Genomic DNA, 18,764 nt, shown 5'->3' with positions numbered 1-18,764 from the left:
ACATCAACAGTAACTCAAAGATAGCATAAGCATTGAAAAACGTCCAGCCAGTAGTGAACTAGAAATCATAATAATGTCCAGTACTATAAATAAAACCACAATGTAAAAAGAAAAAAATACCAACATAGGAACAAATAACATTAGAAATATAAATGATCATAAACATAAATACTTTAATGTTACATAACTTGGGAAGAGAGACCTCATCCTGAAATCACTGTTGTTGGACCTAAGAATACATGTACCTAAGAATACATGTCGGTCCAATACATGTAACCGTTTTAATCGTCTTACATCTTCCCCATTGTCTAAGAGGTTAACAACTAAATAGTTTATGTGATAGTTAAGTATTATTTTGCACTTAATTTCAAATCGATTGGCTTCCTCTCGAACATACGGTAACCCTAAGTACTCCTGAATTTCATTGTCCCGTACGAATCATGATGCTTGTGTAATTAATTTCGCAAATTTATTATGGAAAGGCTAAATAATCTCTATATTGCTATATTTGCCGTACCCTAGAATTGGATTTCCTATGTCAAAACCGGTTTTAGAATTACTTTGTTGAGAAGTAATTAGATACGGATAGTTGTGATTTCCTGCCAAATAATCAGTATAGCTCCTTAAATTTGATATCTAGTTGTTTCCATTTTTCTTTATTGTGAACCTTCCGTATTAAACGATGATCAAGGAAAATACCTTAATACTGTACCTAAAGATCGGCCTTTTTTTTTTTAAAAATAGTTATAGATTATGAACAAATAGATGGAAAAGACAGGTTTGCTCAGTAATATTAACTTCGCTTAGGTTTTCCATAACCTCTAACCCAAATATTTCTATGAATTCATAATAATTTTCTCGTTAAATTAAGCCGAATAAAATATTTCGTAATTACAACAGATTTAATCATTTGATTATTCTATTTAAATATATTTATACGTGATACTGAATCAACCTGTTCAATTATTTTTTTAAATAATTTTTAAAGAAACTCTCCCCAATTTTAAAATGGTTTAAAATGTAGAAATCAACAATTAACTTTGTGTTTATAATTACACTAAAAATTAGATCAGTTAGTCCAATATTTTTTGAATTATGCGGTTGAATATTCTTTATTTTTAGAAATTTCGAATAACACAAAATCTAACCGAAGTCAAAAATCACCTTCAAATTTTCAATCAGTTCGGTTGAGTGGTCTAGACGAAATGCTATAACAGACGGACCGAGATATATTTATTGTTATTAATATATATTAAAAGTAAATCTTGTACTTTTGTGCTTAATTGTAGAGTATTTGAATCTAACAATTTATTTAAAGAAAACTTGTAGATATTGTGGGAATTATTGGTAAAAAGTAATTAATTTTCCCCTCATTTCATAGTAATGCAATTTTATGACTAATATTTTCGTTAATAGTTTATATTATAAATATTTAATTAATAAAATACTATTAAATTGGAAAAAAGACAGCGTTTTAGGTATATTAATGACAGTATTTTATCTTTTTTTTTTTTTTTAAATAACAAATTTTGTTATAATAATTTTTTATTAAAATATCAAACTTATTTCGATGATCGATTTAATGTAAAAATATTTTTTAATTAAATTTTCTACAACTCCTACAGCCTATCTTCAAAAAAGCTATAATTCAAAACTGTACCACAAAAAATAAATAATTTAAATCCATTTTTTTTCCGTTAAATGGTTTATAGAATATCTACTGTACCAGAAAATTATTTTTATGTCATGATAAGTATTACGGAGCTTTGTTTATACATACATAAACTATTTATATTTAAAAATCTTTTCTGAGCTATTTTAATGGATAATTCTAAAAATATGAAACCCTAATCAATGAAATACACAATAGTAAAGATAATATTTATGAAATAAATTTGATATAAGAATTTACTCGAAATAAATTAAAATAAATAAATAAATTCTTATAATAACTAAAACAATAATTCTTGATGTTAAAAATCATTTGGAAAAGGAAATTTAAAATTAAATCATTTGGTCTAATTTAATTAAATAACGTTCGATTTTTGATCAGATAATATGAGTAGACTACTATTGTTAAATTCCTATTCTTTTTTTGTTAATGAAATATTTATATAATTTGTTATTAAACAAAACCATTTGAAACGGCCCTTTTTTAATCTTTTGTTCTCATTGTACGATGTTTTCAGAGATACATAATGACAATGATTTAATTGAAGATTAAGTATCAGGTTAATTGTAATATAAAACTTCTTTTTTTTACTTCATTTAACATCTTCGTCGGTAAATTATTGTATGATTGTGAAAAAAAAGAAAAAGAAAACAATATATCGTAAGGTTGACGTATAAATTAAAAGAAAGACAACGATAAATTATATATAAAAGATAGGAATAAAAAAGTATCAAAGCATAAAAGAGCATAGTAGAAGACGCCGGACATATAGCCAACAGAAATATAAAGGCAGACAGACACACATCAAAGTCAATTATCCTGCAGTAAAAACTGAACATTGTTCAGCCATTAGCTGGTAAAGATAACGGTGTTAAATAAAATTAAACCTATCGTTCGCTATGTTAACTTTTATTCAACAAAATTATCGTCAGTGTACTTATAAAAGCACTTATCAGATTTTTTAGACTATTTAATTAAGATGGTAAAATATTTAAAGAAATCTTTTTTTGTACGTGTGTCTGTGTATTTATTTGTTTGTATCACTGCTTTACCGATTACATTACACACGTTATCTATGTTGTTTTGCTTTTTAAACGAAGAGGTGCTAAAAAAAAGTTAAATCAAAATTATTGTATTCTTACTCCATACTTAAATATAAATAAAAGACCATATTAAATTAACATTAATGGATAAACAATGTTTCTTGCGGTAATAACAATAGATATAACAAAATACTATTTTATTTTTGTAATTTAAAATTTTATAATTGTGGTCTTTATTAATGCAGGCAATATCTTAAACGATGATAAACCACCTACGTTAATTTGTATTCAAAATTGCTATTTTTTTTATGACACATTAAATTTACAAGTTTAACATTTTGACATAAATTTACAAATTTTAAGATAACCGGTTTTCAGTATAAGCCATTAAACGCTATGTTTTAAAATGTTGTTCTTTTAAAAAAATGTTGTTATCTTAAAATTCAATTAATTTTTAAATAATTTAATAAAAATAATATACGCCATAAAACTTATAAGTTCATAGCTGAAACATGCCATAAGGTCATGGTTAAAACGTACCAGTTACTATACAGTGCCTTGTGGAACTCCTTACCTGCAAGGTAATTTTTTTCCCCTAAAACGTTGCAATTTAAAGTTATGCATTTTGTTGTTTTAAATTTAATGTTGATTGGACATTCCAATGGACATTCAAAGGCACTATCGAATGTAAAGTTATTTATGTTATACTAGGCTATTGTTTGTTTGTTATTCTATTGTTTTTGTATTACTTGAGGATTATCATTGGGTGGTCCTCTTTCAAGTGATGGTCAGTCATATGATTTACTTATAGCTTCACTGTAGAAGCTGATTGAAAGTAAATAAAAAAATTCAGCAAAAATGAAATGTTTTCTTTCCAGTGATTCATATTTGCAAAACTGAAATGGATTAAATCGTTTTTGAGTAATTTTCGTAATTTTACATTTCTCTTGAATATGTCTCCATGTGTGTGAGGTTGTTTTTTTTCGAATGGAGTCAAGTAAACCAATTTGAATGATATTTTCAGAATGGTTATTATTTTTATATAAGATAAGCTAAATCTTACCTTAAAAATTTTACAACTCTTTTTACTTCAAAGGATTATTATGTGTAATATTAAAAAAAAAAAGTTAATAAATATTTGAGTCAAATAAAAATAAATTCATGCCCTTCCGCTATATTTTCTTTTATCATAGTTTTAATGGCTTTTTATTCTTCTGATCGTTTTCTTGTTAGGAATTAATGAGTCATGAACAAATTATAAATACAATATTGTCAGATTCTCAAAACCATTTTTTAGCCTGATTGATTTGCTTATTTGATTGATAGGTAGTTAATAACTGCTGATAAATAAAAATATATCATATGAGAGGAAGAAAGAGAAAATGGAAAAGAAAAAGAAAAAGAAAAAGGGAGAACCAAAAAGAAATATTAAAATGAAATTATTAACAGTAAGCTAAATTAATATTTTCTATATATCTACTGGACTTTTCGTAGAGTTGTTTGACGCAGTAAATTGCCAAGAGTTAAAATAAATATTTTCATACTATGTCTAATTAAATGTACAAAAAATTCATCGTATTATAAATTTTTATTTGAATTTTTTATTTATTATTTATATAAGCTACTTGAAGCAATACGACGCGACTATTTTGTTTGTTTTGTTTTTACATGTTTTTACATCTGTATGTAATCCTACTTAAACAAAAAAAAAAAAAAAACATTCTAAGACTGCCTTTATTTTCTGATGAATACACATAAGTCTGAATTCCCTCCTACCTTCATTCTTTAGTACTCTTCACTTCTTAACGAGAAACAAACAGCAGCTGATTTCAGTATTTGATAACGAAAAGACAGATAAATTCTTCTTCTGCAGTGACTTCTTACGACTGTTGGTTATCCACTGTAATTCTTGCTTAACTTACAACTTTTAGTCTGATACCATGTCATGACATTGCTAACTATGTTCAAACGTGGGGGTAAGCGATTTTATTTCCTTTTTTAAGTTTACTTTTACTTATTTCTTAGAAAAAAAATTATCCCACGCATAAAGAAATTTTAATCCAACTAGTTATTTATTTATTCTTGTTTATTTTATAATCTGAAACTTTTGCTTCTAGAAAATTATTCAATTAATTTTTATAGACTTGAGAAGAATCGTTTAAATTTTTTATTAATTTAGAAATTAATGTTAGATATAATCTAAATAATCTATTTAACAAACATGGACACGTTATATGATTTAAATAAAATTTTTCATTATTTTGATACTTTTGGATTGATAGGTGTTGGCATTTGCATTTTTGTTGCGATTTAAATAATCCGATTAAGCTGATAAGGATCGTAACCAGTTAGGCTAAATTATACCGGGCAGATTTGAACACAAACTCAATCCTTACAAAGTAAGTTCTTTCCAGCTAGAACCTCGCCCAGACACATTAAACCTAAAAGTTGGTAGAACAAAACATGAAAAGAATGAAAGAAAAAAATTTAGTCAAAGAAAAAATTGGGGCATGAGACAAACCTCTTATCCAAAGGAAATTTTTATAGTCTTAAAAATGTACTACAATTACCTTTACTTTTACTTCGAAAAACAAAGTCAACTGAAAATAGGATTTTGAAAATAGCTTCCACAAACAAGAATTTTCTTGGCCATTTATGACATGTAACGGTGTTGGACTAAATTTTTACCCTTTTTTGAGTTCCCTATTAGCAACAACTGGACGGCAGATGATATATAATAATTTCAGAAAGGTTTATCTGATCATGTGTCACCAGCTAAATCTATTTTCTATATTGCCTGTCTACCGATTAATGTATTTATATGCATTACTAGTTTAAATTTGTGGTCTCTACGTTTAGATGAGAAAATCGTAAGCTACAAGTTATCCTCCTGCTACCGGGTGCAGAACCGAATTCAGAAGGCATTTATTTTATTATCCGGCATAAGTATTCGCTTGTCTCATCTAAAGGACTACTTAATCAACGCTCTCTACATTCTGTGGGACTTTAGTAAGAGGAATGATAGACCTGGTTCAGATTTCAAATACAAATAACAATACCTTGATGCAATCGCTCGGCTCCTGTCTATTTACTTTGCAAATCAAAACTACTCGGATAAGTACCAAATCACAAGACTTTTACCAGCCTGGAATTATCTTATTTTCATGATTTTACACCTGACAGCGATGTGAAGTATACCCTCAACAGTATGTAATAAATAAAATTATCTAAGCGAATCAGTTTATAAAAATGGATTTAATCTTATAAATTAATCCTTATTATCTTTTTTTAAAATGACAAAATGACACTATGCCGGAAAAATGACACTATGCCGGAGTTTTTTCAGATTATTAAGTTACAATGTAGGCAGTTTACTGTGTGGCTCAGTTCGTACATTTCCGAATTAAATATCTTAAAATTAAAAATATTCTATCCATGATCAATAGAAGCTTCAGTTTTAGTGTTCATTGTTTGATGATGGTTGAAAATAAAGTTATATATTACAACAAAATTTTTGGACAACAGAAAATTTGTTGGACTAGATCAAGCAAAGACCGAGACAAAGCAGAGGGCTCGATGTAATTAGTTCTTACTGATAAAGGATGTTAATAATTTTTCAATTTAATTGTAGCTAAAAAAAAAAAAAATTTCTTTTGGTTTGTAATAAAGGACTTTATTACTTAAAAAATTTTTTTTGTGGTATTATTGAATATCACAAAATAAATTCTTTCTGAAACTGTTCACCGATGGTATAAATCATTGAAATAGTTGTATTTTTGTAGAGAAAATTAATTGGATAGTTGGATTCAGTTGGATTCTTTCATATTGAACTCAATCAATGTATACGGAACGGTTTTTCTTAATTAAACTTGAAGTTAAGTTATTTCCTGATAATTTTTTAGTATCTGGAAAAAACCAATTTTTTACGGCTTATGTATTTTTTCGATGAATATGGGGAACCCCATTTACCGGCGGAGTGTCGGACTCGCTAATAATGTTCGCTCTTAATGTTATTAGAGCGTATGTGTGCCTGCGCTCTACCGAATAAACCTCATATTTCGCTGATCCACCCCTCATGGGGGTTCACAATTAAGCATTGCACGTCCCCGGGAGGTGCCTTTGGGCCAGAGGGATCCAGAGTCTCCGTGCTTCACCACCGTCGCCCATCCACACAAGCACGGACTAACGATGGCTCCGCAGAGAGCTGTCTTTCATCCTCTGCCCCTTCGGTCATGTTTTTCCGTCTCAGTCTGAGGACTTTGTATTGTGGTACTCACTAGAAGATCTACCTGGAAGCATCTATTGGTTCTTCACTTCCCGGACTTTGGTTTGCAGGACCCCTACCATGAATCCTGCGACGTATGGCTTATATTAGAGCTGTTTAAAGTAATGTGATATGTTCAACAGTAATTCTGTTTAATGATATTCTAATTTATCTAGACGTTGTTGATGATGTGGGGATTATAATGGGACAGGTACTTCTTTGATTTGGTATTTTGTCTCCTTTCTTAGTCTCCCTTTATTTTTCTTATAGATGAGTCTGAGAAATGCCATTTACGCACCCCCCTTGCATCCTCCCGTGCGAGTGTCGGACTCGCACGGGTTCGGCTAGATGTTATTAAGAGCCTATGTGTACCCGCACCATACCGACTAAAACTTATATCTCACCGTTTCTCCTCCTCCGGGGTCGGTCCTGCAGTTAAAGCATTGCGCGGGCCCAGGAGGTGCCTTTAGGGTCCAGAGTCCCCGTGCTTCATCACCATCGCCCATCAGCACAAGTGCAGACGCACGACGGCTCCACAGGGGGCTGTCCTTCGCCCCTTCACCTTCAAGTCACTTTCTTCGCCTGAGTCTCAGGTCTTTTGTATGTAACTCTGATTTCTTGCTGGTGATCTTCAGTCCTCTTACTGAACTGGGTCCTAAATCAGACTCTACCCATCCTCTAGCTTCTCTCGCTTTAGTATCTCGCTTCTTAGTCTCCCTACAATTTAAATATATATTTCTCATGATCTACACCTTTCCCGTATCTTTGAACCTTTATTCCTTATGAGTTACGTGGATTTTAATGAAATACCGTTTTATTTTTGAAAAGGATGAATGAAACCACTGTTCAAGAGATATTTAATTAATTTTTTTAGGGGTGACTTTCATTTTAACTTGTCAGGAGATTCTTTATTTATTCAATAACTAATCAAAGTGCTCAATATTTGAAAAGAAGCTTATAAAGTAGGTTCGACCTTTATTATATTTGCACTTACATGCAACATAACCGGCGCGGTAGAACTGTTTAGCAAGCAACAACTCATAAATAAGTTGAGATGAATTATTTTTTTGGAGTAAGCAAGACGTAAAAGAAATTGTATTAAATCAGATATTTAGATTATTTTATCATATGAAAGCTTAATAATATATTGATATTAATATTGTTATATTCATTTTTGATATTTATATTTTTAATATATTGAAAACAGTAATAGCAAGGAATATAAAAGAAAGGGAATTAAAAGAAAAAAATACCCTAAAGAAGATGCAGATTCCATATTATGTTCATAGCGTGACAGAAAAACACAACACTTGTTAGCTTCAAGGCAAAAAGATGTTTCTTGTTCACTGTTGTAGTCACGTGGGGATGAAGAAGAGCAACGAATATTTTGCTGTTGTACACGCGGTTGATGATGAACTAAAGTAAAAAAAAACGTTCAGGAATGAAATATGTAAAGACCACATGTAGAAAAGAATATTGGAATATACGGTGTAAATGAGGTACATTATATCTGTCTTGAATAATAACAGAAAAAGATAAAAACATGGAAGAAGATCACTAAGAAGAAGGAATAGGTATAAGAATATAAAATAATAGCAACGGATAGGAGGTTTAGTAAAATGAAGCTGAAAAAAGTTATGAGGTTCTAGTAGTAAGGTTAGGCGTAGTGTGGGGGTTTTATGGCACGGTATATATTCTATATATATAAATACTATGAAAAAGTATACTGTAGCGCGCGGTACTAATAGACACGCTCTGATTTTCTGACTGAAAAAAAGAAAAAAATATCATCTGGTTGATGCGTTCTTCTCTTCCCCTATCTTCTTTTGTTACACCCCTACATTATTCTTTTTACTCTTTCATTCAATTTATTTTTCCTTTTCTATTACACAGCACAACCAGTATCGGTTATATAGAGGAAGGTAATGTTAAAACCTAGTTTTAAAGTCGCGGCCGCTGGGACATTAAAAACAATTTCCACTACTACTAACTAGTACCGTCATCATAGTGTAACATACAATAGTAGATAGTATATATATATATATATATATATATATATATACATTTATATACGTGGTAAATAGTAAAGACTGTACTGTACAGGAGAGAAGGCAAGGCAGATGTAATGGGCCAGCGACATCTGTCCCCACCGAACCGGGCCCACCGACAGACATATAATAACAGTGATCGCGCCCAAATTGCTTCTAATGGGATAGTCCGGATGCAGTATTGCCAGAAAGAGAAACAACTATTTTTTATCTCTTAACCGTCTCTTCTTTATTACTCTTTACTCGTATTCTCCCGCTACTACTTGGTTATTACTTAATACTCTGTCTGTTATGTTAAAAATCTGGTTAAAACTTATAAAATATTTAATATTAAGATTTTAAGACAGCCGTAATGAATGTTAAATCATGTTATATCTTCATCTGTAGTATATTATGTACTAGAAATAAAATTTAAAGTTCATATTACTTGGTTTTATCATCAGTAAACAGGTTTTGTTTTTTTATATTGCCGTGTATCGTCTTAGTGTTTCTAAAATTTTGCACCATTAGGTTCAAACTCAGTTAGATCATTACACAAATAATATTTTTAATGGGTTTTGTATGCTCTTTTAACTGATGTTTTTCGTTGGGATTAAATTAACAACATTATTTTAAAACTGATAGGTATAACAATGTGTAAGTTACAATTTTGAATTGTGTTTAATAAATGGTACGAGTGTTTTTCTAATATTCTTCTTCTTCTTTTTTTTGTTATGTAATCCGAAATAAAAAAAATTATTGAACTGTAAAATAGAAAAATGAATTTCTTAGGAATATTAATATTATTATTTTATTCAGTAAATAAAATTATTTCATAAAATGTAGTGTATTCTAAAAATATTCTGTTATTAAGTTCATCTGAAATGACATTAAAGCTAAAAAAATTGTAAATCCTAATTTAAAATTAGAACCTACAACAAATCAATATAAGAGTTTCATTAAAATCAGATTAGCTGTTTGAAATTTATGCTTGAATTAGCAGACAGCTTTTTATTTTTATTTGTATAGATTCATTCTTTACTATATATTTAATTTTATATTGCATTCAGTGAAAATTTTGCTACGAATTTCTGTTCTGATCTCTTGTGATCAATATGTGCTTGTATGATTCGTGTCTTTACATGAAAATTCATTTAAGAATTTAATTGAATTATGCGTTTTACACACACACACGCGCACACACACACATACACACACACACACACACACACACACACACACACACACACACACACACACACACTATACGCTATTAAAATCAATATGCAAATATAATTTACAATGTATTCCAACTTTTTAATGATAAATCAGCTGTTGAGATATGTACATCTCTATGAACTAATAAAAGATATCTTCCCAATCTAATTAAAAATATCAAATTTATTTTAAAATTTTGTATTTGCCATTTATAATAATTTAACTGATATTGAAATTCAAATTTTATCAAATTATTTTTTTCTCTTCCTTACACTTGAGAATATTTAAAAATATATTAAGAATTTAACTAGATTTGGCTTTCGCCAAACCATAATCATGTTTGCAGTTAATGGTTGGAAATGTCAAAATTCAATTATTTTTTTTAATTATATTTCATGGGAAGTTATACGACTGCATTTTTTTTTTCTTAAAAATGCTTACGTATTTTATGTAATGATCTTTTTTATATAATTATTTTTTTGTTCTTAAGACCACTTTTATTAGCTTTTTCTTAACAGCATATAATATTATATTCAGCTACACATTATATTGTATGTAAATATAAAATAACTGCTCTTTTTAAGTACTGCACTAGGGATGTTATAATATTAATAATAAAAGTTCTTGTTTAAAACTGGTTTATGTAAATGCTTTTCAACTTCTTATCTATTTTGCTTTTATGTCTTAATTGCAAACAATTTAAGAGTTCATTTTGTATAGTTAACTTACCATACAACAATCGCTAACTAACCCATGCCAACAAACGGATGCAATTTTTTTTATTACTTCAAAAGAAGGCTGCATTAAATTGAAAGCTATATTTATATATAAAATCTTCATGTTGATTAACTTAATTTTATCAAATATTTATTCAGTATGTTTAGGTTTTTCCTTTGGCTCAGTTAAAAAATTGTAAAAATTTTAAAATGAGTATTTCACTTATTCTGCATGGTATTTATAACATTTGCATATTTATATAAATAAATCCTTATTTTATCAAATAAAAGATTTAATCTTTTTAATTAATACTAAAAAATGTATTAAATAAAATGAAAACCATTCTGTTATATGTAATGTAAAAGAAAAATATGTAAAATAAGTTATTCGTTTGTTTAAATGGTTTAAAATTCAGTCTTGTAATTCATAAACAAACAAATATATTTTATTTATTTACGATTTTTATATCCCGATAAAAATTAAAATTGTTAAGTATAAATTAAATAATCAAGTTTCTTTAAAACGTTTTTTGATGTATTGAAGGCAGTGGTAAGAAAAGGATAAAAATAAAAAAAGACAAGAAAACGGCGTGATGAGAGGGAGTGGGAGGAAAAATTGAAGTAGAGAAAGAATAAAAGCAGAAACAACTTTTTTGTAGTTGTAAAAACTCTTCAGTTTTATTTTTAAAAAAATCATAAATCTCTTCAAATAAAATTGAAATTTTTATAACGAAAAGAAAAAAGCTGACAACACAGTTGTAGGACTTCCCCGAGGGTGAACTTGCTCTACAGCCTATCCCCTTGGTCTATTATGTTGAAAATTTAATGGCACTAATGCCCCTGTATATAGAAGTATTCTGACCAAGTTTTGTCAAAATCGGTTCAGTAGTTCTGTAGATATAAATTTATTTATAGGCCAACATCGAACACAATACATACGAACATTAACATTCGGAAAATTTCCACCAGGTTTTTGTTTTTTTGGGTTCCTCAGGTGTCAGAACATCAAGATCCAGTGAAAACCGCATAAGCCCAAATTGGACTGATTACAGTAATTTTCCTTCTAGAGCTATAGATCTGTTATAACGCTATCTAGACAGGAAAGTAAAAAAAAAAAATACTACAATATTATATTTTATTGCAGATGCTTAGAATACTATTAAAATAATTATTATTATGTTATTAATATAACAATATATTAATAATAATAATAATAATAATATTGTTATTAAAATATATTATATTATTATTATAATATTATTTTCTATTCGTTGGTTCAAGATAACATGCTTTCGTTAAAAAAAATGATACTACCGGATAAGATATTCGTCTCGATAGATCTAGTTATCGATTGTTCTAGGTAGCAAACAATAGAATGTGAAATGATTGTGTTATTTAAAAAATAATGGAGGTGTACCACGTCACCAGTTAAAGTAAACGTGATATGTTCTGATTTTATCGGATTAATCTTCAACCTTCAATTTTCAAGAAATCTTTCTACTACAAGAAAAGTGATATAAGTTTAAAGTAGATGTTTGTATAGAATATTGTTGTGACATAGTATCGTATTGTATATTATATACTATCGTGTTGTATAGTATAGTATCGTAATAAATTGTGAGTAGTTTCTATTGCAATATTACGAATAACAAGGAAATCCGATCTGTTTATTGATTATAGAATAAACGAAAACGTTTTGAGAAAAGCTTTGCCATGTCATACTAAAAATATTTTATCTGTTAGAAATTAATTCAAGATAAGGTATGCCCAAATGTTTTTTTTAGTAGTAAACTGTTGCGCTAAACTTTGTCAAATGCTGATATGATCAGAAAATAGAGTTAAAGTAGATTTATTTTTCTTCAAAACTGGATGAATAAGAAAAACGGATCGAAGTTGAATACCAGAATGATCCTTTAGAAATTAAATCGGTGATCAGATATGATAATCTTTAAGTGAAGGAAAGATAATGTGTGTGGTGCTTGCGGGTGAGTTGCTGTCCTGGTGTTTACAGGCTTTGTGGAGAGTTGTTGCTGTTAAATGTCTGGCTTTCTGGTTTCTTTTGTATAAGAGCGTTCTGTTTTATTTCAGTACCGTGAAGGGTTGGGTAGGGATGGGATGCTGGGTAGCCACTTGTGGAGCCGTCGTCTGTCCATGGTTGTGTGGATGGCCGTCGGCGATGAATCATGGAGACTGCGTTATCCCGGAGCTGGAGCTGGTAAGACCGAGTCCCGGTAGATGCGGCTTGCGGGTCGCGCTTGTTAGAGACAGGCACTTGAAGAATCGAATCCCGGCGGAGGTGATCGGGTTGCCTCCGTTTGAGGCAGGCAGTGCAAGACTGAGTTCCGGCTTCCGGAGTGGGTGGCTGGGCACGACTGTGTCGGACGTATGATTTCACAGTAGGAGTTACTGGCAGGTAAGGTAATCAAGATCCTACCGACCTGCCTGTCACGCCGGACTAATAGCCGATAGACGGGTGGGCTCCTTAGAATAAAGGACACTCCCCCGGGCAGTGTTTATGCTTTATGTGGTTCCGGCGTGGGGAAAAGGTGGGAAAAAAGAAAAAGATAATAAACCTTCTAATACGATGATTCAAATTCTTTTGAAGTTACTGGTAGGAAAATTTATAAGTTTAAAAAATAAAACTTAGTACTTACAAAAAGTATACTTACGACTGTATTCTGGTTGAAATATTTTTCTAAGTATAAAAAAAAATCTGTATTTATAAATAGTATTATTTGTAAAAATCAAGTAAACTTGATAAATTTATCTGATCTTTAATGTCTTATTCGCCTGACTTGGCACCATGTGACTTTTATCTGTTACCCAAGATCAAATCTGTATTTGAAGGAACCAGATTTCAGACCGTTGAAGTTGTGAAAGAAAAAGCGGTACGCGTCATGAAAGAGCTCACAAAAGAAGACTTCCAGCACTGTTTTGAACAATGGAAAATTCACATGGAGCGTTGTAGTGATAGAGAACGGGTGTATATTGAAGGGGATAATAAATAAATATGTATAAATTTAAAACTTTCCTTGATACGAAATACTTTATTTGATTTATTTTTATAATTTTCAAGAAACTATAAAATAGTATGTTTTAAAGTTTTGTCTTATTGCTGAACGTTATGTTTAATTTAAAATTATTATTTTATCACCTAATTATATCATTGCTTTTATAAAAATTTCAATCAAATATAAAACGTTCAAGCATTAAAGTTAAAACATTACTAGAACATACCTTTTTTAAAGTTAAACGTAAGGATTTTTTTCTTTTAAGCTGTCTTATTGTTATTCTTATTAGTAAATTATTATATCAACTTTAATTATCGACTAAAAACTTCATAGTTGTTCTAATTTTTTATATATTTATTTATTATACCAATGAAATAAAAAGGAAACTAAAAAACAAAGAAAATGTTTTATAATAAAAGATGTTTTACTGGAATAAATATAAATATTAACTGTAAAAGAAGACAATATACAAAGAAATATAATATCTATTAATATAACAAACAAACAGTGAATATACCGGTGATAAATAGCTTTTTATGTTCGACCCTTTAACATCACAAGATAATTTAATCTTTACTAATAGTATTCTTGTTATTTAATGATATGTAGCAGACTTAAACCACTAAAAAAATAATTTTAGGACGATCAAAGTTTTATTTAATTGTACTTAAAAATTTAGATAAAAGGGATAGATATTTTAATTACCGAAACTCTTCGTTTTTTATTACGTAATTATATGTTATTTTTTCGTGATAAAAGAGAAGGAAACACCGTAATAAATACGTTAAAATGAACTTCATAAAGGTGATCATTTCCTTATTTTTTTTGTTTGCGTGTTTTGGTTTTATTTTTATTGTTATTTAGTTTCATATACATATATTTATATAGATAGATGGGGTGTTTCACAAAGAAATAGAAATTATTTCAGAACATGCGCTGAAACTGAAATTAAAAAAAAAGTACAAATACACATTGCCCGAAAATACTTCGTTTCTGAATTAGGTTTTTGCGAAAGGTTTTGACTCGATTTCTGCTCTACGGGCAAAATGAAGCCATACTGAAGTTCTTGACGCTTATATTAAAGGTAAATTTGATGGTTTTATTGAGATTTTGGCCTGAAAAATTGAGTAAAACTAACAGGTCCTAGAATTATGCCTCAAGTTTTTTTGAAAAAAAAATTATAAAACTCAAAATATTGATTACATAAAATACAATGTTTCATGTTTGATATAATAAGTTCGTTAAATCGCCAATAAAGGAATCAAATTAAAATAAAAATTGTACAGAATTTAATTCTTAGAAAATCTATGTAGGCAACGATAATTGAACATGAAGAAAATTTAAAAACAAATCTACCTTTATCAAAAACAAAACAAATCGACAATACTCTTTTATAATTTAAAAAAATGTATAAATACTATTTTATAATTATAAAAATACTATTTTATAATTATAAACTGAAATAATCATGTTAATACTGGAGAAAATCTAGAAAAAAGTACGACACCTATATAAATCTATACTTCAAAACGATCTATTTTTTGGTATTAGACTACCGTACTCAAGCATCCAGTGTGTCTGCACGGGGAAGGGACGATTGAGCAACTTAAAACTTTTAAAAGAAAAAGGGAGTAGTTGTAGTACATAATTTTAAAAGACATTGATGAAATTACTGGCAAACTTTGTAGACTAGGAGTATTAGAAATTGATTTCGGAAAAATTCGTACCACTACTTAGGATGATAATGTAAGCGATGAAAACTAAGGTTTCTAACAAAGATGAAATAGGTTTTGGAAGGAGTAAAAAGGGAGCATAATTGAAAATATGGTCCGAGTGACCGGCGAAAATCGCGTATAGTTCGGCTGGAAATCACTTTAGCAAAAAATTTCAGAAGAAAAGGTTTTCGGTAATCACTTGACCTATAAATTGAGACGTTGTACGTAATGGTTACGTAATTAGATCGCGTAAAATTTGCAAAAATATCGCAATAAAATGAACCTGTCGTTTGAGATTGAGTAGCTTTTATTTTTTTTTTTTCTGAAAAAACTTCAATTTTGTGTAAAAATAGCTGTAATTTTGTCTAAAAAGTACCGTCGAGTTGGATGCTGTAAGTTAATTTTTTATTGCAAAGTAATTTGAAGAGTCTATAACTTTTGAACATAAAAGGATTTCTGGGTCCACTTGGGCTAAATTGAAAGAAGCAAAATGTGACTTTTTATTATAAAAAAAATCATTTTTCAGCTCATTTTTCGATAGTGTTTATAACATTTTGCAATAATCTAAAATACAATATCTCGGCGAAAAGCCGTGTATTCAAATGAAACCAAATTCATTTGAAAGTACTCTATTTTATATTTAATTTAAGTTTAAAAGAATTTAATCGGTTCAGTAGTTCCCAAGATATTTGCAACAATGTTTTTTCTATTGAAAATTGACAATTTTATTATGACATTGTGTTATTTTGTGCGTTGGTTTTATTTAACCCAATTTTTAACGAAAAATGTAACAGTCATTTGAAATTTTAATGACTGATTTGAAGGTATAATTATATACATCGAAATAGAACTGATATTACTAAATTTACATTTAAAACAAAATTAGTTTGTTATTTTGAATTATCTTAAGGTGAAAAAAAAAAATATTTTTTATTATTATTATTAGTTATTAGATTATATGCTTTAACAAAACCATATTTGTTTAAATTTCTAACACCTTATACAGTTTCTAAACTGTTTTTCCTTTAGAATTATTTCTGCAGTTAATAGTTTCTGCCAGCATGCATCTGCTTGTTTATATTTAATTAATGTCTTTACAGTATGAAAATTTGTGTAAATGCATTGTCTTGAATTTTAGTTTATAATTTTATTTTAACAAAAAAATATTTACTAGATATTTAAAACAAGAACGAAAATTATATAAATTAATTGTTTAAAATTGACACATAACAATATCAATTCGTTTTAAATATTTTTTTTAACTTCACTCATTTAAAATGTTTTGTTTTTTTTTATAAACCAACTGTATTGACAACAATAAAATGTCAGCTTTACTAGTTGTCCTTGGTATAATTTATTTATTTTTTTAAATTCATTTCAGAAGCATGTGAAACATTTCTTGATACATTATTAGCTGAATAAAAACCATTGTACTGATTACAAGAGACAATGAAATCAAGTAAACTTTTTCTACTGGTTTTTATTTATGTGTGACACATAATGTTGAGTCTCAATGCAATTTTTTTGCCGTTGGACGAGTTTTTTGGTATTTGATTATGGTAAGGGGTTTGGAGAGGAAAGTGGGAGAATTATATTTTGAATGTTACAAGGAGAGTTGAATTCGGTGCAATTATTGTAGAATGCTGTGGTGTTTTTTTTTTTTTAATTTTTTTTTATTTTAAAATTTATTTTAACAATCCAGTTAGTCTTACATACTACTCTATAACTGTGAAGTATCTTTGTTCAGTTTGTTTACTTTTTCATATCCATCTTAATTGTAACTACAAAACTTCTTGCATTTATATTTACTTTGTTTAAATTTTTCAAAACATAAATTGGTTTTGTATTCTTCTTTATATACTCTAGACTTTTAACTTTGTGGGCTGGTTTTAATAAAATTAATAATACAGTTTATTCAACTTAATTCTGTTAAAAAAAAATGCCTTTAAAATAAAAATATAGTAATAAAATATTGAATGGAAAAAATAAAGAAAGGTTTCTCTGAGAATACTTTTTAACAGTGGTTTTTTTATGTATGGTTGATTCCAATTTTAGCCCGTCCGTGCATAATAAAGACTAATGAGTTTTTATTGACAACTTATATACAGTATTTTATAAATGTAAGAAAGGAACTGGCTCTTATTTAAAAAGTATAATCTTATTGCCTCTGTGTATTTAGTCATTTTATTTTCGGATTATGACTAAACGGTAAAAGAGGAAAGGAGTTGCTGGGTTCGGCCAAACTGTAGTTATGCAACTCTAAGTTTGTAACTTAATTTTTATCTTCAAAGCAAGATTTCTTTATACATTAGTCTTAGAATTGAAAAATATGATACTGCATGGAAGCAAGAACTCAACTAACTAAAATAATTTTAAAATGCTGGATCTTGAAGAAAAATGGTGGGGTTTTGTCTCTGCTTTAACTACTGTTATTAGCGAAGGAAAAACTGATACAGGTTAGTTCACCTCCGTATATTTAGCTTTCATTTTTTCAGTGATACAAAAGTAGGCCGTAGTATGTAAAAAATAGTGGGTAGATCTAATTTTTTTATTGCAGAATCGTAATTTTCAAACATTTGACCACATTGTAACGTATCAACACTTTTATAATAATTTAAAAAAATGTTTTTTTCAAAAACAAAAAAAATTTGTTACTTGTAATTATTTTTTATTTATTCATTATTGATGGATTTTATTACTTTTTTAACATTCATATACTTTTAATAAATTTATTTTTTTTTTGTATTCACATAAATTCTTCTGTACCTTCTAATCATGATTGTTTATCGAAATGCGTATCTAGCCAAAACATTTTATTTTTTATAATAATTATTAAACATTTTTTTCCTTTCAAAACCGTTTCACGTTCATTATTTTACAACATTATAACCAAATATCATAATTCACTTATTTCTCATGTTATATAGAATGATTTAGGATTTTTCTGACCATTTATCCATATTCACGACAATATTTCGAATGATGAATTATTTACCAATGTAAATCTCTAACAATGTTTTGTTTAATTGAAATAAACAGCTATATTTACGACACTAAAAATAATTACTATTTAAAAAAGAAATTATTTAAGTAAGCTA

The sequence above is a fragment of the Lycorma delicatula genome, chromosome 7, assembly GCF_047948215.1.
Source record: "Lycorma delicatula isolate Av1 chromosome 7, ASM4794821v1, whole genome shotgun sequence".
Classification (NCBI taxonomy): Eukaryota; Metazoa; Arthropoda; class Insecta; order Hemiptera; family Fulgoridae; genus Lycorma; species Lycorma delicatula.
Note: the sequence above shows the minus strand (reverse complement) of the source record.